The 24,353-nt window shown below is 51.2% G+C and overlaps 1 protein-coding gene across 4 annotated transcripts in view; it reads left to right on the forward strand.

The window, feature by feature from the left end:
• MYPT-75D (Myosin phosphatase targeting subunit 75D) overlaps positions 1–24,353 on the forward strand; it is a 426,156-nt gene that overhangs the window by 252,005 nt on the left and 149,798 nt on the right. Inside the window, exon 1 of one of the 4 annotated variants that reach the window (XM_075704084.1) lies at positions 6,131–6,149. The exons of the other annotated variants lie outside the window; for them this stretch is intronic. The gene's annotated coding sequence lies outside the window, so the exon portion shown is untranslated. Of the gene's footprint in view, positions 1–6,130; positions 6,150–24,353 lie in introns of those variants that run through there. 4 annotated transcript variants of the gene reach the window in all.

Raw genomic sequence — 24,353 nt, forward strand, 5'->3', positions numbered from 1 at the left:
GTTCCTCCTGCCTTAGCCGCTCTTCTATTTCCTCCCGCTTCAGCCCATTCCTACCAGCTTGCATGTTAACATACCTATATGTCTGAATTAACTTGGCACTGGTGCTTATGTCTATTTCTTCTCCTTCAGGCTTTACGTTTCTAGAGCCTTGGTGCCTCTCCTGGTGTGTCTTTGTTTACACCGGTGGCCTCAGGGCTCAGGGTTCCCTCCCAAAAAGCCGTTGCTTTGTGGCCCATCCTATTATGTGCCCTCTTGCCCGTTGCACCACTGTAGTGAATGCCATCCTGTGCAAAAGGCCTGGGAGCAGGACTCGTACATGTCCCCAGTTTGCCTCCATTACGCTGTACACAAGTCGTCAACTCAGACCCCCAATGACACGATTAGCGTCAAATCGTTCGCCTCCAGCCTGCGATTGTTGTTCTCCGGTTGGCTCTAGCTGGCCCTCCACCAGCAGTAAGCCACTGTCGCGCGGCAGCGATTCCACTCCCGCTACTTCTCGTCTCGTCCCACCCGAAGCCTGCTGCGCTACATCGCTGTAGCGTTGTGGAGCCCCCCCGTGCTGGCGCCAGCAGCATTTCTACGGCCTCTAGGTGTCCCTTCCTGCTCGTCTCTTCGTTATCATTAAATGTCTCTGCCAGAGACTCCGCGCTGCCTCCCCCCCCCCCCTCCCCACCTAACGCTGCTCCGAACCGGGATTGCGCGCCGCCTGCGCCGATTTCGACTCCACCCGATCTTCCAGCTCTCCCACTTTCCCGTTCATCTTTAAAGGGACACTAAAGGCAAATACAAAGTCAAGCTAAAGTGATAGATTAGTGCTCGAGAATCTGTAAGGCGTCAATATTATCGCGAACAGAGCCTTAATAATCGAGAAATCTATGTAAATGCAGGACATGATTAGAAACTCCCCCGGGACATTCAAGCACTTACCCGATGACGAAAGCACTCCTGAGTTAAATTCTGTCACTAGCACGCAACTGCTTGCAAAAAAAAAAAAACATCATATTGTATTATGAGATGAAATAAAAAGTTACTTGTCCAGTCCCATTTCATGTTTAGAAAAAAGAACTAATCGAAATTTCCATTGACAACGACGCGGGTGGTCGAAAGGTTTCGTTTTCGCTCGTCTCTGCGCCGCCCACGCTTTCGCATTTCAGTACTTTCCTGATCGCGTAGTGCTGCGCTGGTTTTGCTGGCTCGTGAAACTCGCACATACTTCTAGTAGCAGAGAATTCAGTTTCCATGTGATGTCGCGAAATGCCCGAACGGTCTACGCCACGTGACCAAAAAGCAGTTGCAGCGGCGAATCCGTCGCTCTGTCTTGGCTGGGTTACGGTGATAACTTCTAGCCACCATAGCTTGGTGCCGCCGTCTGTCGGGCGCCGTTTTACTCACCGACGGCAGCAAAGAGCGGTGATGGCGTATGCAACGTCACCACTCCCCTGGTTGGGTGGCGGGAGATTTGAATTTCGGAAAAGGTCTTCGACCCTTCGAATGCAATTTTCTCGTAAACTAAGTTCTTTCTTGGCACGAAACAAGCGTTGCGATGTCTCTGGAATGGTATTTAAACAGTCCACGTCGACTTGGTATTTGCCTTTAGTGTCCCTTTAAGCTCGCCAACTACAAGCTCTAGCAGGTTGGCCTTAGCCCCCTCCATAAAGCAACTCGCTGATTTGAGTTTCGAGCTCCATCCTCCGCTCTCGCTCCACCTTCAATGCCCCTTTGAGCTGCTCAGCAATAGCTTTCCATTTGCCTTTAATCCGCCACACAGCGCCCTTTAATCCCTAACACAGCCTGCAGGCGAAGCTGGCCTTCTCGGCGTCGGCTAAAGTCGCCAAGATAACTATCTCCGTGTGAATTGGATAACTAGTAAAAATCGCGTCAAAATAAACTTTTTGATGCGGCTGCTGCTTGGGCCGCGCTCCCCCGCTTCGCTTCGAGCAAGCGCCATGTTTTGCGTGCAGACATCACACCACAACCATTTTGGATCAGGCAATAAGAGATGAGCAGGTACGTGGATCGAAAAGTTGCGTACATTTTTTCCAAGACGTCCGCCCAGCCACCCGCAAGGCGCAGCGGAGCACAACAGCTTGCGCACTGAGCGAGTTTGGTCAGAGGGTCTGCAGATACGTGGAGTTCGTTTGGATGCAAAAAGACGAGGCGTAGTGACGTTGACGGTGCGCTCACCGTCAACGCTGCGCTCAATCGGCTCGGTGGCGCAGCCAGGACAGCGTTCTGTCTTCCGCTGCTGGCGTGGGCGTTGTGCGCACGCTAGCGTTGCTGCTGGGCTGGTTTGTGTACGCACTGGCCTGAGCGTAATGGACAGTAAACTTTAAGCTAACGTCATCTAATGTTTCACTGGGTGCTGACTACAGCCGTCGATCTTATCTCGTGCACCATCGAGGTGGGACGCCTCCAACGCCACTGACAGCGCTCATCAGGCCGGCCTTGTGAGACGCTTGGTAGCGGCTGGGGCGCTCTGCCTTGTGCCCAGCATCAGTTGCCTTGCGTGCTGCTTCTTGCCAACATGTAACACCCCCGTGTAGTTAGAACACCGTCCGAGGAATTCAAGCGCAACATTAAACCTTCATATTGCTTTGAATGATTTGACCTGCCTTCGAGCGAAACTGCTTGCTTTATTTTTTTAACCGCGTAGCAGTTGAATCTTTTGTTTCCGCCGTGGAGAGTTACCGGAAAACTCAGCCCAGCTGTGCGCCGCCTCGCGTTGCCTAGCAACCACCTGCGAGAACGCCGAGCTACGTGACCTCCTCGCACCCCACGCGCTTAAGGCGGAGTCGTGACGTCACAGGCTCCGAACAGCCGGCGCGGCGACACACCTCTCGCCTCCTCTACTCCTTGCGTATGTGCTGCCGCCATGGGAAGACCGAAGAATGTCGGGATGCCCGAAAAAGAAGCGGCTTACCAGGAAGAGCGCCGTACTGCCATGCGAGAAGCGGTACGTCGCCGCCGAGCTGATCCGTAACATGCGTCGAAGCTGCGGCCGAGAAGAGGTGACGCCGAGTCGAGGATCCCGAGTTTCAGTCCAGGATACGCGAGAGTGGGCGCCTGAACGCTCGACGTCGCCGAGAAAGCGATCCCTGCCTGCGACTGCTCGAAAACTTCCAGCGTCGAACCCGCCGAGACAACTTAGCAAAACCTAGCATAACCTCGAAAAACCTACAAACAACTTAGGCAAGCTACGTAAAAGCTAGGTGATCACAAGCTCCGCTGTTGACTCCAGCCTTGCACCACTAGTGCAAGCTGCGCACGTTTTTTAAAATGAAACTTCGCGCTGGAATCTTCCTCGTTTTTTTGCACTTAACGTGGCTTAGTTTCACGACATTGTGTAATTTCTGTTGCGAATCGCGTTAATTTGTGATACACTATGCTTTTTCTTACTTATTTTTTTTATTCGTCGAACTGTTAGGTCGCACGGAAGTTGCGCTTTAGGGACTCTAATGTGGAAACTTCGCCCTAAAGCTGCGAAAAAAAGTCGGCATGTTAAGCATGCGTAAAATTAAGTGTTGATTGCGCAGTCTATGACACGGGACCGGTTGCCGTTTTCGCGGGGCAGTTAATAGAAACGAGATGGCGGTTTCGGCGGCGCGCGCCGCACATCGCCTCAGCGAGAGCGCACGAATACGAAACCATTACCGCTTCCACCTTGCTTCTGTGCGATAAGCTGTCGGAAATGCAACTGAGTTCTCTCCAACTCGCTGTGCTCTAATCATGCCGGATTGAATCATGTGGATTGAAGACATGTGCAGTAGTTGGCTGCAAAAATAGTGACTGGCATATTAAGGAATGGAATGAATCTGGGTAGCCAAGTTCGCGGACCGTTGCGGCAACTGTCCGTACGTGTTACCGGCACTTCAACGCATACGGCTTTTTTCGGGGATACAGAAATTTGCTCATCCAACAGCGTTGTATCGCTAACCTTCAAGGAAAGTGCTTCAGCGCCGGAACATCGGCAAGATGGAGTGCCGTTTGTTAAACAATGACAAAAGGAGTAGTGCCGCTTTCTGTCATGGCACGTTTCGCTCATTGTACCTACACACATCTACCCCAACTGGCACAGAATCTTACGCCCACTCTATCACCAACGTATCAATAAGTGAATGGGCGCACACTTGAATATATGGACACCATATACGCATAATAAATGACGGACTACAACGATAGCGCATGAATGGTCGAAGCTGAATGTTTCGTGACTGTCCACAAGAGTAAGGGAGTTACTAGCGATAATACATGCTTGCTACAAGGTATTACAATGTACAAAATGGCTACGTTTCAAGCCTTGCGCGCAGCAATAACAAACCTATCGGAACTGAGCATACCCGCGAGCGTTTAAGCAGAAATAATCAGACGGTGACCGCACCAAGGAAATTTACTGTCAGAAATGACAAGCCGCTGCTTCAAAATATTTGCCAAATGTAGAACGAAGAGCAAAACACGCTAATCCTGATTGAATCCATCAGCGGAAAGTTTGGATATCTTGGAATATACATATTTAGCCTCGCTTTTAAAACAGACCATATATAAGCTGCTCGCGCCGTTTGGACATAGCTTAATCAGCTTCCAAAAAGCTTTTGCATTGTTCTCTGAAACTGTGGCCAAAGCTTCATGTTGTCCACCTAGTCACCGTTTAGATCTCTCCCGAAACAGAAGTTTGCTCAGCCGCACCGGCGTCATACTCACCCATTGTAAAGGCGGAGGCAACGGAGGCAGTTGAGGAAAGCAATGGACGCTTCACCACGTGATCAAACATGGCAGCGCCCACGCGATCGCCGCGAAAAGGGTCAATAGCTATTATCGTTCATTGCAATTCAGTTTTGTGAATCGGTAGAAAATTTCATCGCATAAAGAGCGGTAGTACACAAACCTCCAAACGAGTTTTGTTAGCATGTTCCCGTGTTACCTGATGTCGCTGCTTAATCTGCGTCTATCCATTGCGCAGATTGTGGTACTAACGCCTGGATTGCTGTGGTCGTTGCGTCCGAAATAGCGTCTATACTCGTGTAATGGCCGCAGGTGTTTTTGCGAGATTTGGGGTGAAAATCAGCGGTGCGGTCATTACATGGAGATAGACACATTATTTTTTCTAAATATTATCGGTGGTACTTGCCTTTATTAGAGTGCGCTAGAATGTAGCTCACTATACCTTTATTGAACTACAGTACTTGTTTATATTGGCTCTGGCTATTGTTGGCTATTCCCGTAGCGCGTCACATGCCCGCTGGCATAAATGGTGACCCGACGTAGTTGTTTAGTGGCGTTGGTGTTGCGCTGCTAAGCACAAGGTCGTGGGATCGAATCCTGGCCACGGCGGCCGAATTTCGATGGGGGCGAAATCCAAAAAGACCCATGTACTTATATTCAGGTGCACGTCTGAATTTCCAGAGTCACTATTTCGGCGTGCATCATAATCAGATCTTGGTTTTGGCACGTAAAACCCTATAATTTAATTTCAGTTTTCTGAAAAAATGGTGACGCCCCACACACCACCAACGACAGCGTCTCGGAAGCAGCTGCTAAATCTCGGAGGCTGTGCTCTTGCTATCTGGAGGCGCCGACAACTCGGCTCGGCGGCCTTGTTTTGCCACCGATAAAAAAAAAAAAAAAACTTTGCAATACTCGCATCACACAACAGATAACATTGCGAACCTTCTCAAAAAATCAAGGGTGCAACTTATGCACGGGTGATTTTGTAACATATATATATATATATATTTGGGGGGGGGGGAGGATTTTAAGGAGTTCTGCGTGCGGCATTTACACGGGTGCGGCCATTATACGAGTATATACGGTAAGCGGTCGGTCCAACGAGCGCAGTCAAGTTGCAGCTGTTCCGAGCGATGCTGCCGCTGCGACGATAAATGTAATGCTTGTTCGCTCATTTGCACAGTTTTGAAAGGCTGGTGCCTGCACGGACCGCAATCTGCCCTTTTAATTTTCCTGTGCTGCCCTCTGCCGCATGCCGCTGGAAACGTTTTGGAAGGGTGCCGAGGCTTTCGCCGCTTGATTTGTGTACCTGCGCGCACGTTGAGTGCGTGTCAGTTGTGCATTTCGTGGATCGTGAATCATTATTAATGGCTTCTCCGGTGCAGAATGTCGTTCCTGGAAGGCATGAAGCACTCAATGACTACTGGGTGAGCAGGCCTGAGTCCACTATAGTGCAAACAGTGCGGCCGATAAAGGCACGCTGAGTTCCCTTTGCCGACACGGCTGTCTTGGAGTTTGTTGGCGCTGATTTCAGCACTTGGAGCTCGCTTTTTGTACTCTTTTTAAGCATTTAGACATTTCGAATAATTAAGAAGTCTTTGAGCGCTACCTTCCGCGCCGGATTTATCAAAGCGGTGCACTTGTTTGCATCGACATGTACATTCACAGACCATTGTTAGCGTCAAACATTCTGGAAATGGTGCATCTCTGATATGAAATAATGTCAAAACTTTGCAAAACAGACATATCCGCATATGTGCCGTTTTGTTCCACCCTGAGACGAGTCAATATGAGCTACCGAACCACTTAAACAACGGCAACTGCGATCCAGATAACATATTACGGGCTGTTACAGTTTGCGCGTACCATAAAACATTATTAGAGAAAACTGTGCTGGCATAAATTAAGTTCTCATTTGTAGGCCGTGTTGTTTCGCGAAAACGCGTATACCATCACTGATACCGTTAGTGTAACTGAGCGAGACCGTTTTTTATGCTGCTGTATACCGAATGCACGGTCTCGTGTTTCCTGTTTGACGCAGAGGTAAACAGTACATCTCTGGAATTGAGATGTGTCAGCATAACAACACGTACAGACCCACCCATCTACGTAGCGAATGCGACCGGCAGCCTACCGGTACGGTGACGTACAGATTAGATGTTGGCACAGCGCTGTGTCGCCGCTTGTCGCTTATTGTGTACGCGCCGCGCGAAGTGAAGTGTAGTTGATTTGAAATCGCCGAAGACAGAACTTCGCTCTAAAAGCAGTTTCCTTCGTCCTATCTGTTTACATTTCAGTTCAAGTCGGCTGGTAGCGGCTGCACGAACACGACGGCGCCAGACTTAACTTTCGCTAAACAGGATCAACATTGGCTTAAACTTCATATGCACGGCTACAGAGGGTAGAAGCTTGTGCGTTTCAACTTCGTAGGCATGTTCTGACTCACTCTGAGCGCGATTAATTATATATACAAGTGAAGGCGCTGTCGCTATCGTGTTGTCACTTCGATGTCCGATCGCGCAGGGTTCGGCCGAACGATGGTCGGCTCACTGATTTTGTCGATGCCGTCGAGAAGAAAGCACGCCGCAGTGCGACAACTCGCGGTCGTCGGTTGCGTCGTTGTCGGCCTGGTATGATAAAAATGCTTTCAGTGACGCACTGTACTGAACAGTTGGTCAATCGGTGACGTGTGCGTCTTATCGGTCTCGTATCGGCCTATTGTTGCCGTGCCTTAAACGAGTACGTGAAGTCAGACACGCGCTGCCACCGCCAGCAAGTCAGGACCGAAGCTGCAACAAGACTTCATCAGCAACGTGATCTTTTTAAGTGTCGCCCAAGTGTATCGCACGGGCTTTTCGTTAAATTTGCTAGCCATCAATAAAAGACGCACCTTATAGAAGCTGAACAATCCCTACGAACTCATGGAAGGCTCAGAGACTCAACCGCAGGCTGAGAAAGAAAATTGCCGAAACCAATCGAGCGATAGAAGAGCACTGCAAAACCATCTCTAAGCGACAGTGAGATGAGGTTTGCAACTCTATAGATGGCCGAATGAGAAAAGGAGGAACCTGGAATCTACTGAAGCACCTGCTAAACGACAGCAAAACAAAATCGAATCAACGCAACACGTTAAGTAAAATTATGCACGTGGCACAGAATGACTCATCCAAGTCAGAAGTTATTACACAGCTAGTGAATAGGTATACCTATCCATCGAGGACACGCAGCAGCCACCCCCTCCTCGATTAGAATATACGGGAACAATCAACCCAACATTAGATGCTGAGTTCACAGTAAGAGAGGTCAGGGCGGCTTTAGACTACCTCAACGGAACATCTGCCCCTGGTCCCGACAGGATAACAAACAAGATTCTCCGCAATTTGGATGACGACTCCATAGAGTACTTGACACAACTAATTAATAACATCTGGAGGAGCGGTGACGTTCCTGGGGAATGGAACACTGCCCACACCATTTTAATCCCAAAACCGGGCAAGTCCCCTGGCCTCGAGAATCTACGACCGATCTCACTCACATCGTGCGTGGGAAAGGTTGCTGAACACGCAATACTGAATCGATTATCTCGGTACCTGGAAGACCACAATGTTTACCCCCCTCACACCGTGATCGGCTTCAGACCTGTTCTATCTACGCAAGATGCCATGCTCCTACTCAAAAATCAAATAATCAGCCACAATACTATGGACATGAGAGCTTTACTGGGACTAGACATGGAAAAAGCCTTTGATAATATCCTCCATACTTTTATACTCAAAACAATTTCGAACCTCGGTCTGGATAGTCACTTTCATCAGTACGTGGAAGCCTTTCTCATTAGAAGGATGGCCACGCTCAAGGCTGGGGACTTAACACCACATACGATGAAGCTAGGTAATCGAGGCACACCCCAAGGAGCGATCATCTCGCCCACTCTTTTCAATATATCCATGATAGGTCTCGCCAGAAGACTCAAAGACATCGAAGGCATAGAATACACCATTTACGCGGATGGCTTCACAGTATGGTGTACTGCAGGCAACGACGGAGAAAGAGAACAAAGATTACAAGACACCGTAAACGTCATTGAAGAATACCTCATTCCGATGGGACTCCGGTGCTCACCCAAGAAATCGGAGCTCCTACTATACCGACCTAAGAAACGAGGCCACAAACCCAGTGGATGGCTTCCTCCTGGGGAGAAAGACATAACGCTCTATACCAGGAGCGGAAGCGCCATCCCAAGGGTGAATTCGATCCGCGTCCTGGGCTTGGTGATAGAAGCCAACGGGTCCAATAATCAAATGATTCTACGTATCGCTAAGAAAGTGGACAACGCAATCAGGCTCATCAAAAGAGTAATTAATCGCCGACATGGGCTTGGGGAAGACAACGTCATCAGACTAGTTCACGCCTTTGTGCTATGTCACTTCGCCTACGTAGCAGCCATGCACGAGTGGCGGAGAGCCGAAAGAGACAAACTCAGTGCATTGTTAACGATGGTAATCAAGGTAGCTCTTGGGTTACCTATGTACACAGAAACTGAAAGACTCGTGCAACTAGGGCTGCACAATACACTGGAGGAAATAGCCGAGGCACAAGAAAGACCTCAGTTCATTAGACACTCCATCACGCGATCAGGAAGACACAACCTGGTGTTACGTTTCGCCTACGACGCGCGGTATAGCCGGCGCGGATGCAACGGACGCCGGGGCTTCGTTCAAAGCGGCAGACATTTTGGCCCGTTCGGCGCCGCCGCTTCGCCTCCCCGCCAAGCGCGTCCAGGCATGTTCTAATGCCACGTGTCTTCATGTGCGTGTGTGTGTGTATGTGCATGTTGGTGCCCACGCTTGTCGAAGCGCGGCAGCCGGGGAGAGGAGCTCCCCCCCAACTGTGAAGCGAGGGGGTCTGACCGGCGCCGACACGACGTATGAGCCACCTTCTCTTCCCATTGTGCCCCAGCGGCGCCGGCACGACGGCTGCGCCACCTTATCCCATTGTGCCCGAGCGGCACAGTCACGTGCTCGTCTATAGAGGGGTTCCTTCTTGCCCTCAACTGCGAGAGTATAAAAGCAGCTGCCCCCGGACGCCAAGAAGAGGCTCCGATTTCTTCTGTTGAGTAACGTGCACTCCCGTCTCTCTACTTCGGTCGACCTGACCGCCAACTCTTTGCGATGTTAGAATAAACAAGTTGTTTTGTTGTTACCAGTCGACTCATGCTTTGCCGGGACCTTCGTATGCTTCCAGTTGTGCCCCAGGCCGCCAGGCCAACGCTACCCTTGGGGCTTGCGACCCAGGTGCAACAACGGGCGTCAGCGCTGAGTTCCCAACAACTCGTGCCAGCGGGGCGATTCCAACAACTGGTGGCAGCGGTGGGATTCCAACAACTGGCGGCAGCAGTGAGATCGCGACAACGGAGGCCAGCAGCGAAGATATGCAGTTGACTGTATGCTGAGCAGCACGACAACCATCCGGGAGCAGTGCAACGAGCCCTGTGTGATGACTGGTTGCCTGCAGCGGAACAACTGCGCTGAATTCTTGGCTGCGAGGTTTGGTGAGTGCGGGACTTTCTTCTTCTGAGCTTTGCCAGGCTTTTGTTAGTGTCAGAAACAGAGCTGGTAATTGTGGTTGTCGTTGCTGCCGGGTTAGTTTGCGGCAAGACAATAATAGGCAGTAGAGAAAGCAGCATTCAGAGCAGCCATGGATTTGAAGTCGTTGCGCAAACCGAAATTGCTGGAGCTTGCAAGAGAGTTGGGTCTGGATGTCTCAGACAAACTCAGAAAACCTGAACTGCTAAAGGCTATTCTTGAGTTAGAAGCTGAGGATGACGAGCTGTCGGAATGCCTTGAGACCATTGAGGAGAGGGAGACGGCAAAAAGACAGGAGCGCGAAATTAAAGAACAGAAAGAAAAAGAAGAGCGTGAACGTAAAGAACAGAAAGAGCGAGAGCAACAAGAGCGCGACCACGCTTTGGAAATGAAGCGTCTTGAGGTAGAGATGGAACGCGCTCGTAATGGAAGTCAGGCACACGGTGCAGGAGAACGAGTATTGTTCAAAATGACTGACCTGATGCGGCCGTTTAAGCTTGGAGAGGACATTGGTTTGTTCCTGGTTAACTTTGAGCGAACGTGCGAGAAGCAGGGGTTCTCTCGGGAAACGTGGCCACAGCGCTTGCTCACTTTGTTACCCGGCGAGGCGGCCGACGTAGTCGCTCGCTTGAATAGAGAGGAGGCAGAGGATTTCGACAAAGTGAAATCGAGTCTGCTAAAAAAGTACAGGCTGTCAGCAGAGGCGTTCCGTCGGAAGTTTCGGGAAAATGAGAAAGGCAGAAGTGAGTCATACACAGAGTTTGCGTACAGGCTTATGTCAAACATGCAGGAGTGGCTCAAAGAAGAGAAAGCGTTTGGTGACCACGATAAAGTTCTGCAGTGCTTCGGGCTGGAACAGTTTTACAGTCGGTTACCTGAGAACGTGCGGTACTGGGTCTTGGATAGGCCAGACGTTTGTACGGTGGCTAAAGCCGCCGAGCTAGCCGAGGAGTTTGTGACGCGTCGGGCTCGCGGAGCTAAGGACGGTCAAAAGGGTGAATTTGGCTCCAAGTTTGAGAGGCCAAAGTTCACACCCATGAGAGCCAAGGGGAACACACGTAGTGCGGATGCGAGTGAAAGCAGTCCGACAGAACGTAAGGAGACGGCGGCAGCCGAAGCCGAACGCAGAAAGCGGTTCGAGATGAGGCAAGCGCGCGTGTGTTATACGTGCCAGAAGCCGGGTCACTTTTCGGCGCAGTGTCCGACCAAACGTAAGGAGACGGCGGCAGCCGAAGCCGAACGCAGAAAGCGGTTCGAGACGAGGCAAGCGCGCGTGTGTTATACGTGCCAGAAGCCGGGTCACTTTTCGGCGCAGTGTCCGACCAAACGTAAGGAGACGGCGGCAGCCGAAGCCGAACGCAGAAAGCGGTTCGAGACGAGGCAAGCGCGCGTTTGTTATACGTGCCAGAAGCCGGGTCACTTTTCGGCGCAGTGTCCGGAAACAAAACCAAAAGTTGTTTTTGTCAATATGCAGCACTGACGAGAACATGAAGCTTCTCGAACCTTACATGCGAGACCTCCTCGTGAACGGGAAAGAGTGCCGAGTGCTTCGCGATTCCGCAGCTACAATGGATGTAGTTCACCCGTCTTACGTAGAACCCCATATGTTCACGGGCGAGTGCGCATGGATCAAGCAAGCCGTGGAAGCTCATAGCGTGTGTCTGCCCGTAGCAAAAGTGCTTATTGAAGGACCTTTCGGAGCGCTTGAGACGGAGGCGGCAGTGTCATCTATGCTGCCCCCCCCAGTACCCGTACCTATTTTCGAACAGGTCCGATCACCTCCTGCGCGAGAAGGGGCTTTTGTTTGGTGAGGCTAGCGTTCAGGCCTTAACCAGATCGAAGGTTCGGGAGCTCGCTGTAAAGGCGGTAGTTGCGGGGCCGACGTTGGCGAACAATGAGAAAGGGTCAGAGGCGCAGCAAGCCGATATTCAGAGCACGCCCGAACTGAATAAAATTGAGTCTGTAACGTTAAAGGCACCAGATACTGGAGAGGAAATGCCCGATAAGGGAAAGTTAGAAGAGCTATCTGCAGATTTGCTCATCGCGCCTACGTCAGACGGACTTAATAGGTTGCTAAAAGTCAGCCGGTCGGCTTTGATAGCCGAGCAAAAAAAGGATGGCAGCCTAGAAAACATACGCTGCATTGTCAAGGAAGGTATCGCCAAGAAAAATGCTCGCTTTGTGGAAAGAGGTGGGGTCCTGTACCGGAAGTATCTAGACCGCAGAGGAGTGGAGTTCGATCAGCTGATCGTGCCTCAATGCTATCGTCAGGATCTGTTGCGCTTGTCGCACGGGGGTTCATGGTCCGGACACCTAGGAGTTAAGAAAACTAAGGACCGTCTCTTGCAAGAGTACTATTGGCCAGGGTGTTTTCGGGACGCAGACCACTTTGTGAAGACATGTGACACCTGTCAGCGGGTGGGCAAACCAGGGGACAAATCGAGGGCGCCGTTGAGATTGGTACCTATCATTACGGAGCCTTTTAGACGGCTCGTTATTGATACAGTGGGACCTCTGCCGGTAACAGCCACGGGGTACAGACACATTTTGACTGTGATCTGCCCAGCGACAAAGTTCCCTGAAGCAGTGCCGCTTAAAGAACTCAGCTCAGTTGAGATAGTCAGTGCACTACTGTCCATATTTGCGCGAGTTGGTTTTCCTGCGGAAATCCAATCAGATCAGGGCACAGTGTTTACTAGCGCTTTGACGACAACTTTTCTCGAAAGGTGTGGGGTAAAGCTGTTACACAGCTCAGTGTACCACCCACAGTCGAATTCCGTTGAGAAGCTCCACTCCGTCATGAAGCGCGTGTTGAGAGCATTGTGTTTTGAACATCAAACTGACTGGGAGCTGTGTCTGCCTGGGGTGATGTTTGCATTAAGGACCGCGCCGCATGCGGCTACGGGGTTTTCGCCAGCTGAGCTGGTGTACGGTCGCTCGCTGCGATCTCCGCTTCGCATGCTTCGAGAATCGTGGGAAGGCAGGGGCGACGACCCAGTCGTGGCGGAGTACGTGCTTAAGCTCCTCGAACGCTTAAGAAGGGCACAGGAGTTGTCAGGTGAAGCAAGGGCAAAGGCCCAGCAGAGGACCAAGGTTTATTATGATCGGACAGCCAGGGCCCGTCGTTTTGAGGTGGGCGATGAGGTCATGATATTGCGCACATCGCTAAACAACAAACTAGACGTGCAGTGGGAGGGCCCAGCATGAATTGTTCAGAAACTGTCGGACGTTAACTACGTGGTGAGTCTGCCAGGAAAGCGGAAAGCACAGCAAGTTTACCACTGTAATCTGCTCAAACCTTATAGACAAAGGGAAGCAGTGGTGTGCATGATGGTAAACGTTCCTGAAGAGCTTCCGGTCGAGCTTCCGGGACTAGGCTCAGTGACGAACAGGGAAGACACCGGTCAAGTCATTAGTGACCTTATCAGTAAAGCACCGCTGTCGCCTGAGCAGAAAACCGAACTACACCAGCTCTTACAAGAGTTTCAAGGTCTGTTCTCTGAGAGGCCTGGTAGGACTTCTGTCCTTACTCATGACATAGAACTTACCTCCCCAGAGCCAGTACGATCCAAGGCGTACCGGGTGTCACCCCGCCAGAGCGATATTATGCAGGCTGAGGTAAAGAAAATGCTACAGCTCGGTGTTATTGAGGCTAGTGAGAGTGATTATACCTCCCCTTTGATTTTAGTTGAGGTACCGGGCAAGGAACCTCGTCCTTGCGTCGACTACCGCAGGCTTAATTCCATCACTAAGGATCAAATTTATCCGATCCCTAACATCGAGGAGCGCCTTGAGAAAGTTAGTTGCGCTCAGTTTATTTCCACCCTAGATCTTGTCAGGGGTTATTGGCAGGTTCCACTTACAGAAGAGGCTAGTAGGTATGCGGCGTTCATTTCACCAATGGGAACATTCCGTCCTAAAGTGTTGAGTTTTGGTTTGAAGAACGCGCCATACTGCTTTTCAAGCCTCATGGATAAAGTGTTGCGGGGACAGCAAGAATTCGCTTTACCGTATTTAGACGACGTAGCGATATTCTCCGCATCCTGGTCTGAGCATATGGCACACTTGCGGGCAGTGCTAACCCGCCTGCGCGAAGCGGGCTTGACAATCAAGGCTCCCAAGTGCCAGTTAGCACAGGCCGAGGTTGTCTACCTCGGTCACGTGATTGGTCAGGGTCGTCGCCGCCCCTCTGAAATAAAGGTGGCCGCTGTGCGAGACTTCCCGCAACCGCGCACGAAGACCGATATTCGGTCGTTCATAGGTGTCGCCGGCTACTATCAGAGGTACATCCCCAGGTACTCTGATATCGCGGCTCCCCTGACGGATGCTCTAAGAAAGACAGAGCCGCAAACAGTCGTCTGGGACGAGACAAAGGAAAGAGCTTTTAGCGCCCTAAAGAGCGCCCTAACAAGCCAGCCTGTGCTACGATCGCCAGACTATACAAAAGGGTTCGTTGTTCAGTGCGATGCTAGTGAGCGAGGCATGGGCGTTGTACTGTGCCAACGGGAAAATGGAGAAGTAGAACACCCCGTCCTGTATGCTAGTCGTAAGCTGACCAGTCGTGAGCAGGCGTATAGCGCCACCGAGAAAGAGTGTGCGTGTCTCGTGTGGGCCGTTCAGAAATTGTCATGCTATCTAGCCGGCTCAAGGTTTATCATTGAGACGGATCACTGCCCTCTCCAATGGCTGCAGACCATCTCTCCCAAAAATGGCCGCCTCCTGCGCTGGAGCCTCGCTTTGCAACAATATTCCTTTGAGGTGCGTTACAAAAAGGGGAGTCTCAACGATAACGCCGATGGCTTAAGTCGAAGCCCCTAACGTAGGAATCAGCCTCAAAATTGTTTGTTACTGATGTTTTTCTTCCTGAGGCAGGATTTTTAACATATTGCTTTTGTGTAGTGTTTCAAAGTGATGAGGTTCTTTCTAGTGCAATTTTCCAATTTGTGGACGCGTTCTGAGTGCTGCTAGACTACTGTAAGGAACTAGGCAGTGGTATAAAAGGGGAAAGAGCCTGGCAGGGCTTAGTGAGGGTTGTGCCGTGCTTGCTGACTGAGCGGTTGAGTTTCAGCGTAGTTCTAACGCTTGCCGGGAACGAGAACAAAAATGTGAACTCTCCCGAAGTCACTTTGCAGTGTCCTGTGCGAACCTGAACGAGAGAACGAGGCCTTCTCTGTGCGCTGCGCTCAAGAAACGTCGAGGGACGCCTGACTTCGGTTATGAGCATCATCGAGCGACATCCCTCCGGACAGCGGATGCAGTCCCCTGACCATCGGGATCTCCTTCCCCCGGCGGGGCGGTCTGTTACGTTTCGCCTACGACGCGCGGTATAGCCGGCGCGGATGCAACGGACGCCGGGGCTTCGTTCAAAGCGGCAGAATATCACAGTCATGCCTGTTCCAAGAAATGTTCACCCCATTCATAATGTGGGCAGAAGGCAAGCCAGAGCCAAAGCCCTACTAGAGGAAGCTAAAAATCAGGCTGAAGGATGCTCGTTCGTCGACGCGGCTTTCATGTCAAATAGAGGAGCCTTCGCAGCGGTGCTTCTGAACGGCTAAGGTGTGAAGTCATGAACTCTGCTTCCAAGTACACCACACAACCAGAAATTGCAGAACAGGTAGCTATCGCATTGGCACTTTTAGACCCAAAGAGATCCAGGGTCCACAGCGATTCTAGGGCAGCCGTCCGAGCATTTGCTATAGGAGTAATCTCGAGACAGGCCCTGCCGATTCTAGACGGAAAGGTCGTCAAACACCACACGATCATCTGGTTTCCTGCTCGTATGGGAGCTATCACCGGTGCTCCCGCGAACCTCAACGAATCTGCCCACAATGCTGCACGAGGACTTGCCAACCGCGCAGCCACAAGGCAAGAAGATGCTGAGGTTCCAAACTGCAGGGACCACCTCCTCACGTACAGCGAGCTAACCTACCACTTCTACCTAGGACTCAGTGTCTTCCCCCCTCCACACAGTAAACTAAATAGAGCTCAGGCCATTACGCTAAGGCTCTTGCAAGCAAGAACCTGTCCAAACCCGCTTCTAATCAAAAAGGTCTATCCGGAGTTCTCTACACCTACAACATGCGATAAATGTTACAACACCATAGATCTTAGTCACATGCTCTGGCGTTGTTCCGCGTTTCGCAGTGACAACAACCCTGGGCAGCGGTGGGACGCAGCTCTACGTGGTCTCACGTTCGAAGAACAGCTATGGGCAGTCCAACGGGCCCGCGAGGCGGCCCAAAGACTTTGCATTTCGGTCCCAACGTGGGAGCGGTCCGCTTCGGGCCAGGAAACAAGCGCGACCTAATGGACCACAATAAAGTTTTTCCATCCATCCGTCAATGAAAGGCGGCAACTACCTGGCTCACCATGCAGTCCGAACCGCTCGGATGAAGCCCTGGCCACTTCCTGTTTTAAAGTGGAGTTGCAGTCTTCCGCACTGCGCGTTTTCGACGCCGCAACGACGTCGAGCTACCAGTGGGATTTCAACGCAGTACATGGCACGAGTGTTTGGAGCAGCACGCGTCCGAGCAGGGCTCATGGGCCATCGCGCCATGAATAAGGCGGATTGAGCTTGCCATAGGTGAAGCGTTTCCCTGCTTCACGCGACGCCGGTGTTTTTCATGCCTTTGTGGTGACGATCTCCAAGCGAGTCCATCAAGCGGCCTCGTTAGCAGCCTTTCTCCAAGCGCTACTTGTCTGGTTGTCTTCGAAGCTCTGAGTTACAAACGCCGGAGAACGTCATGCGCGCTGCACAGGCGGCATTCCTGTTGCGACGCATCGCGTTGGGCCATAGAGCCAGCGCATGGTTTTGTATACATACTCTGTTAGATACGGGACCTTTTCCTGAGCCTACTTCGAGTTCACCAGACCACGTCGAATCGCGTCACAGCTAATTAAGGAGCGCAGAAGCACATCTACCCCGTTCCCGAGGCGCGGCACGTGCAAACGAGTTGGCGTCCCGCACTTCGTGCGCCGCAGGTGGAGCTATTCACTGCTTGACTCTTCCCGAAAGTGTAGCGGGAGCCTTTGCATGGTTCCAGGTAACGCAGGGTCCGAGTAAAGCTGCTTTGTAGCACTGAAACGTCGCCCCCATCCGCCTTTGTTACGGCACTTGCAAGTCAGAATGGCAATAGCGCAGAGGGAAGTAAGCGCTCGGACTATTGGGGCCCAAGGAGCGACCCTCGGCGCCGGGTGTGACACAATCGCACGGGCGCCTACCATTGGCCGAAAATGACATCTGAGCGGGCTCGCCGAAATGGCGTCACCTGAGCGGGCTCGCCGATTGGGCCGAACGTGACGTGACTTCGAGACACCGAAGGGCTTAAAAGCCAGAGACCGGGAGCAGCAGTAGAGCATTCCTTCATTCATCTCTGTCGAGCTTCTTGCCACGGGCCGCAGCGTCCGAGTTGCTGCCGACCCGTAATGACTTTATGACTGTTAATTTCTTTGTACTCTCACTGTAAATATTGTAAATAAACCTCCAGTTTTCATCTCAATGTCCTCCTCAACTTCGGCCGACTCCCGCACTCAACGGCAAGGTCCAATATCTAGGGGACAGCAATTGGGACCGTCCTCCAGATCCAACAACTCGCAGTTGCCGTGCAAGCGGGTGGGCTTGATTACACGGGCAGCACCCCACACCCCTGATTTTCGCCCAACTCCGCGCACCGAGATCCCTACCTAAAGATGTCGACCAAAAGCTCTCCTAGCAGAGCACTGATGCATTACATTCGCACCAATATGAAAGCAGATAGCAAACGAAGCCTACTATAAGAGCTATTCCAGTGCCCGTGTTTGGCGACAAGGGTGGGTTTACTCGCACGCGAGAGGTTTTTTTGAGCAAGGTTATGGCCAGCGCTGCGTACACACCGGCTGAGGCGGCCGCATTTCGATGGGGGTGAAATGCAATAACGCTCGTGGTGGCTTGCATTCGGTGCACGTTAAAGAGCCCCATGTGGTCAAAATTAAGCCGGAACTCCTCACTATGTCGTGGCGCATAATGAAATCGTAGTTTTGGCACGTAAAACCCCAGAATTTAATTTAATACACATATGACAAATGGTACCTAGCCAGACAAGCTACAACTGCGAACACTTATACCCCATGCAACATTGTCAGGAGTCCCATGCAGAGCAGACTTACAACACCTTATTTGGAGCTACGTAGCTTTTTCACAAGGGAGATCCAAAATCCAACACTTACTGTACGGAGACATTAGAACCCTAGGAAATCGAATACAAAAGTAACCTTGAGACATAGAAAGACATCACGACACATGACGGATAAAGTGGACTGTTTCGAGTGGTGTAGGAGAGGTCGACCAGCCCATGTGAGAGCGGCGGAACTAAACATGCACCTACAAGTTCCAGAGTCGACATAAACCGGAAGACCAAAGACTGAGATGAAGGTGCACCTCAGCCAATAATCTGTCTCGTTGTTGCGGCACGAGGAGGCGTTTGGACCAGGAAATCCACCAAGTCCATCGACGAGCACGTCCGGTAGTAGGAATGAAGGAAAAAGGGTTTCTTTTATATTATTTGCACTGGCTCCAGATACGGAAGCCCACTCCATGCAGGAGCATATTAAACGTCCGAGTTCACATCAGGACACGCCAGCCTCTCCTGCACGAAAGGTCTCCGCTTTTAATACCATCGTCTTCCTTAAGCGACTATACTGGGGAGTCTGCTGGCTGTATCGTGGCTAATCACAATCGTCGAATCGGTCGCAATATACCGCCCATGATATCGCACCGTTCCGCCGAAATCCGCTTCCGATGTTGCTAAATACGCGCCCGCATATTTAGCAAGCGCGTAGCAGTCCGGGAATCTGAGCTCGAAGCCGTACCACGGTAGCATTCGACGTTGGCCCTTTTTCATCATTAGTTCAGCTTGTGAGGTGGTGGTAGAGGGGCCTTTTGTGGACCCGTCAGCAGTCGGTGTCAACGCTGGGTGTACTTCTGGATAGGTGTTGATGGATGGGTGGGGTTGCCGTGTGGCAAACGTATAATTAATGCCCTTGGCCGTGTTGAGACGTAACACCACCTAATCTCCAACAGCAACCGAGAGCCGACCCCGTCCTCAAAATAAGGGTTTCATTCATTCATTCATTCATTCATTCATTCATTCATTCACGCGCTGAGTGGGGCACGCGCACGGTTTGCGCGTAGGGCGCACGTTGTCACGTCTGATATAGACCGTTTTACCAAAGACGCCACCATTTTACGATCACAGCGCCGTCTATCGCCCGGTGCCATGCTGGTATGCGGGATCGCGCCGGAAGGTGCACAGCGAACGTGCTGTTGACGACGTGTGGTAAGTTTTCGCATTTTCCTGAGAGATATCAACACGTTTTTGCGATTGGGAAACTTTTAGCATGTTGTTACTAAACTTTGAGCTTCGTTATACACTCTAAGAAAAAAAAGGAGCGACCCTTGCTCTGTTAAGGGACAAACAGCGATGTCCCCTATGTTCGTCTTTAAATGCAGCAAGTTTCCTCCCTCTCCAAAACCAACATGGCCGACTGCAGGCAAGCGAAGCGATGGATGCGACTAGGCCTACGAACTGTGCTAGTTCGCAGCTGGACAACAACGTTCGCGTCGTAAGCATAGTGTACGTTACTGATATTTGCAAAAAAGAACAAAAAAAAAAACCCCCCACTCTCGCTAAGCTTTCTTCGGTGCATACAAGGAACCAGGTGCAAGTACGACACGATTTTGTAGCGATGCCTTCCGCTCGACTGCCACGCTTATCACCCACCGTTGACGGCCGGCTGATCATGTTAATAACGCGGGCGGAGCGTCGCTCTAACCACTGTGCAAGCGCGAAAAGGAATGGCATCGCTAGAATATCGCGGCATTGAACATACGTAAACATCGGGATATGAAAAAGGTTTGAAGTCACTGAGCAAGTCAAACTAAAAGAAAGACGTTTCGGAACCCGTACGGGTTCCTTGTTAATAATGAGGCGGACAAGACGAGTAGTGGCATATTAAAGGCTAAGTTTGCGACGTAATGACTTATTGTAGATGATTGGCATACTTCCTGCTGCTCGGTTCATGGTACCGGTTGTCGATTGGATGAAGGATGACTCAAGAAGCCGCGTTGTCAGATTTCGCTCTTTGGCTAAAATTGCCGCCTTGTCCCTATCAATGTGATGTTCGGACGTATGCGCATGCTAAGCAAGCGCACTAGAAGCGATGTCTTCATTTCTGACGTCATGCTGGTGCTCCTTGAGTCGCCGTGTGAACTTGCCAGTTTCGCCGATATAGACCTGGCTGCACCCGCCGCAAGGAATCCGGTAGACAACCCCAGAGTTCCGAAACGTCTTTCTTTCCGTTTGACTTGGTCAGTGACTGCCAACATTTTTCACTTCAGTGATTGCCCAGACGAATTTTCGTCGAAACCTTGGCTACTAAACATAGGGGTATCCATACATCAATCCGTCGCGCGCGCACGCACGCACGCACACGCACGCACTCACACACTTTATGTAAACAACGCTCTTAGCGCCACCTGGAGAGGCTTCAAATTACTAAACCGTATAGTTACTGCGCGGCCCGATAAACGGCGCTAAAAGCTGACGAAAAAAAAAAAAAAAGCTACCGTACCATTCTGCACTTACCGTTTGGCAAAATCACGACACAGCAGCACAACACAGACTGCTCGAGTCACGACAGAGTAACACAACGTCGAAAACTGCGCACAACAGAGCAACCACAACACACGGCACATACACAAACACTGCTCGAGCTCCCGACATCCATATGCCTTGGAACCTCCTTATACAGCCATGATGTTGCGACCTGCATTGCAGTACCAGCGAGTGACTGTTATACGTAATGCAGCAATAAATTTCGATAAGATTACTTGTGTGGGTATAGTCACCTGACAGGCACGGCAAATCCACACAGACCTGTTAATACAAAACCGCACTATAATGAATGCTTTTGACTAGCGACTTTCAATTATCAACACGGTGACTACGGCTATCCAACCCTTTCACTTCGAAGCCGTAGCGGATGGCGCTTCAAGGGCCGCCGACGTTTACAAAATAGATGCTGTTGAGATCACGTCAACATTTTCTCGCCTAATTCCATACAGAAAAGGCAAACAATCTGCTGTACGCCGTACGCCACTGCAAAGCGGGTACGTGCCGGCGGCCGGACTTGCCGGGACGCTGAAGCCACCGCTTTCTAGCAAGCCTTAGAAATCATGTTTTGCCTTCCTGTCCACAGACTTCAAATATTCGGCTACGTCGAGGACGTCGTTCGCTGCTACGCGCTGAGCAGCTGCGTGCGATTTGGAAGCATATTGGAGGAGAGCGGACGTGAATACTAGCATAGCATACAAGGAGGCTATGATACAAGTTACTCGCCGTGATGTCAGAATACTACTAGATACTAGAACCAAAAATTACTAACTGCGGTTGGCGTGACTGTCCCCGCTCACCCTTGACGATATCAGAAGTCTAACTGCTGCTGTCTGTTGTTATATCCATCTCCAGGAGAGTCGTGGTAACGAAGATTATTGCGGTAGAATCTGCTAGGCTACCACTACTATAACCATAGCGTAAATACAGTGGCTGAAGCGTAACCGTCGCGACAAGTGACCGGGAAGGATAGCTCCGACTTTGGAGTATGCCGTCTCTCTCGGAGCACTTCTACTGCAAAGCTGTGTCTGCGCCGTGCTAGCCGTGCTTTCTGCTAGAGAGAGGGTGGTTTCGCTTCGTACCGACGTTCGGGTTCGACAGCGCCCTGCAGCTTTCTAGAATACCGGCACTCGAAACACTGCACAACGCTGCCGTATCGATGTGTATCCCATTAGCCTGATCTCCTGTTCACGTCTGGGCACATCAGTTTGCCCCGTACCCTTGTGCCTTTCATTAGGCTTTTCGTACTTTGTAGTTTCAATTGTCCCTCTACATGTTATCCTCGAGAGTGCCTCCTTTTCTTCACAAGCGCCGACAGCTGTATGTGCAAAAGCGCAACGCGCGAGTCGGCAATTTCTAAAAGCTCTTTTCAAATTTACTTTCTGGATGCTTCATTTTTGTACGTTTGTTGTACCCCGCCTTATAGGAAATACATCTTCTATTGTTCGCCGGTGCTTCCTGCCTCTGTAGTGTCATGTGCGCTATACGATGTATCACGGAGAAGCCGCCGCTGGCGGGCGGAGACGCAGACGAACCGGCACGCAAGCGACGCATATCTGGTTGCATGGTGCGGTCGAGCGCCTGCTTGCTCTGCGGCGGCGTTTGTGTTCCAGCTGTGGATTTGACGGCGTCGCTTGCGGCGGATGCGCTCACACCGCCCTGTTACGTGCCGACGGCGCCAGCAAACGTATTTTGCTTTCGCTTCGAAGGCGTCGCGGATGGCGCTTCAAAACAGCAGCGAATGCATACATTTTAGATAGCTTAACCTTCTCCTCATCCTAATTTCATGCATCAAAACAAGAAAGGCTGGCTGATATCTGCGTTGTCTAGCCCGAGATGCCTGAATACGGGCTTGTCTCGCTGTGCGTCAGCAGTCGGGCACTGCTTTGTGTTGAACTATTCTATTATAGTATGTAATATAAATAATAATACTATAGTGTATACTACAAATTATATATAATAATTATAGTATCGTAGCTGCCGTTCGAACTAGAGGTCTGACACTGGTGGGGTCGCTTGTCATGAAATGTTTAGACCTCAGGTTTTTTGCTACTTAGCATTATTTTCCGTCGAAAAAAAGTTATTGTAGCCGATGTTCGGCTCACCGGCGGCGGCGACGCAAGATGCGCACGCAAGGGAGAAGCGTTCCTCCCCTTTTGATTGCCACAAGAGGGCGCGACATGTGAAGTGCGTGTGAAGGAGGAATTCGCTGGCCTGAAGGAGGAAAACTGCTAGTTGCTCCTTTGTCGCTCCCCCCCCCCCCCTTTTTTTTTTTTAAGAGTGTAGTCGCGATATTGAACGGCGACGAGCCTAGTGGCCCTGTCACAGCTCTGCGCGCGATCGAAATAGGGGGCGAGTCAAATCTGAACATTGTCGGTACGTAACGTACGTGGAACGTGTTATTGTATGTCTAGCCTTGAACTCTGTGAAGGTATCAGGTGTCACCAATCAGAGGTGCCTCCGTGTGCCATGCGTTGTGTCGCACCAGCGTGCTATCTTGAGCAATATGAGCAGGAACACAGGAGCGCGTGTCAGAGGCAATATGCGGCCAGAGGTGTGCGCCGTGTCAGTTTCTAGTTGGCGGCGGCGTCGTCATCGGCGGCGGCGCACGGCCATTTTCCGCTGGCGGCGGCGGCGCTGGCGGGGAAACTGAAACCACACATTTTAAAAGCAGTTTCTCTACAACCTTCTTTGCTAAATGAGGCCGAATCTTATAATGGTCCGGCAGGGTCACCGTTCGCTTGGCCTCACCTAATTGGCCAAATTTTGCTTGCGTCAGAGGCCGTCAGAGACAGCGTAGCGGCACCGCAAATTATGATCACGTCACGCATCTGTCAATCATTTTCAAAGCGAACCCGTCGTTGGCTAAGAGCGGAATCGGCGAAGGGGTAGTCCGCTTTGGTTTCTGTTGCTGTGGCCTGGCTGTTGGCTTGAGACCCTGGCCGCGCGCGCCGGTCGCGCGACCGCGCGTCGCGCGCACGTGCGTTGGTTGCTTTGGAGGCTATCACTTCCCCTTGTTGTCTGCTTGGCGTTGCTCTTTCGGTGTCGACTACGGCCGGAAGTGCGATAACTGTTCGAAGAGATGACGGATAATTATTTGCACCGCCCCTGCCGGCTTTCTAAGTCGACATTTTGCAGGCTACGCAATGAACTGAAGGAGTCTCGGGTGTAAACGTACCAGTGGTCATTCCACGCAGTGGAAGGAATTTCGTGCAGCGGTTCATCGCCACCGGCCGGCGGCTCCCAGGGGTCGGTCGGAAGCGAAGCATTTATCGGAATGGCCTAGATCTCGGCTGCCGACGCTGTCCACGAAGTTTCGCTCGCAATTACTGTGCTGGCCGGTAGAAGGGCTGGGTCAGCTTTCCCGGGACCTCCGTTTCAAAGCCAATGCCAAGGA

This window comes from Dermacentor variabilis, chromosome 1 (assembly GCF_050947875.1).
Source record: "Dermacentor variabilis isolate Ectoservices chromosome 1, ASM5094787v1, whole genome shotgun sequence".
NCBI lineage: Eukaryota > Metazoa > Arthropoda > Arachnida > Ixodida > Ixodidae > Dermacentor > Dermacentor variabilis.